This window comes from Olea europaea, unplaced genomic scaffold (genome assembly GCF_002742605.1).
Source record: "Olea europaea var. sylvestris unplaced genomic scaffold, O_europaea_v1 scaffold2742, whole genome shotgun sequence".
NCBI classification, from domain to species: domain Eukaryota; kingdom Viridiplantae; phylum Streptophyta; class Magnoliopsida; order Lamiales; family Oleaceae; genus Olea; species Olea europaea.
In genome coordinates, this window is record NW_019245854.1 from 190 (window position 1) to 1045 (window position 856).

Sequence of the window (856 nt, forward strand, 5' to 3'; positions counted from 1 at the left end):
TGTTAAAGTGTAAACTAAAGTGTACACCATAGTGTACAGGTCGCGAGGTTCTTACCGATTGAACTTTGCTATTTGTACACTAATTTTTGACACTTGCATTGTTTTCAAGTGTAAATTGGATGGAAAAACTGTTTGAAATTTAAAGTTCCAACAGGGTAATGTTAGGTAGCAAAGTGTAAATTAAAGTGTACATGTCACAAGGTTCTTACCGATTGAACTTTGCTATTTATACACTGATTTTTGACACATTGTTTGACACTTGCATTGGGGTCAAGTGTAAATTGGATGGGAAAACTGTTTCAAATTTAAATTGTCCAATAGGGTAATGTCACGTGGTAAAGTGAAAATTAAAGTGTACACCATAGTGTACAAGAAGTAAGGTTCTTACCGATTGAACTTTGCTATTTGTACACTAATTTTTGACACGTTGTTTGACACTTGAACTGTTGTCAAGTGTCAATTGGATGCAAAAACTATTGAAATTAAAACTGCCCAACATGGTAATATCACGTGGCAAAGAGTAAACTAAAGTGTAAACCGTAGTGTACATGTAGCACGGTCCTTACTGATTGAACATTGCTATTTGTACATTGATTTGTGACACGTTGTTTGACACTTGCATTGTTGTCAAGTGTCAATTGGATTGAAACACTATTTGAAATTTAAATTGTCCTATAGGGTAATGTTACGTGGCAAAGTGTAAACTAGAGTGTACACCATAGTGTACATGTCGCATGGTTCATACTAATTGGACTTCACTATTTGTACACTAATTTTTGACACATTGTTTGACACTTGCATGGTTGTAAAGTGTCAATTGAATGGAAAAATTGTTTGAAATTTAAACTGTTAAACA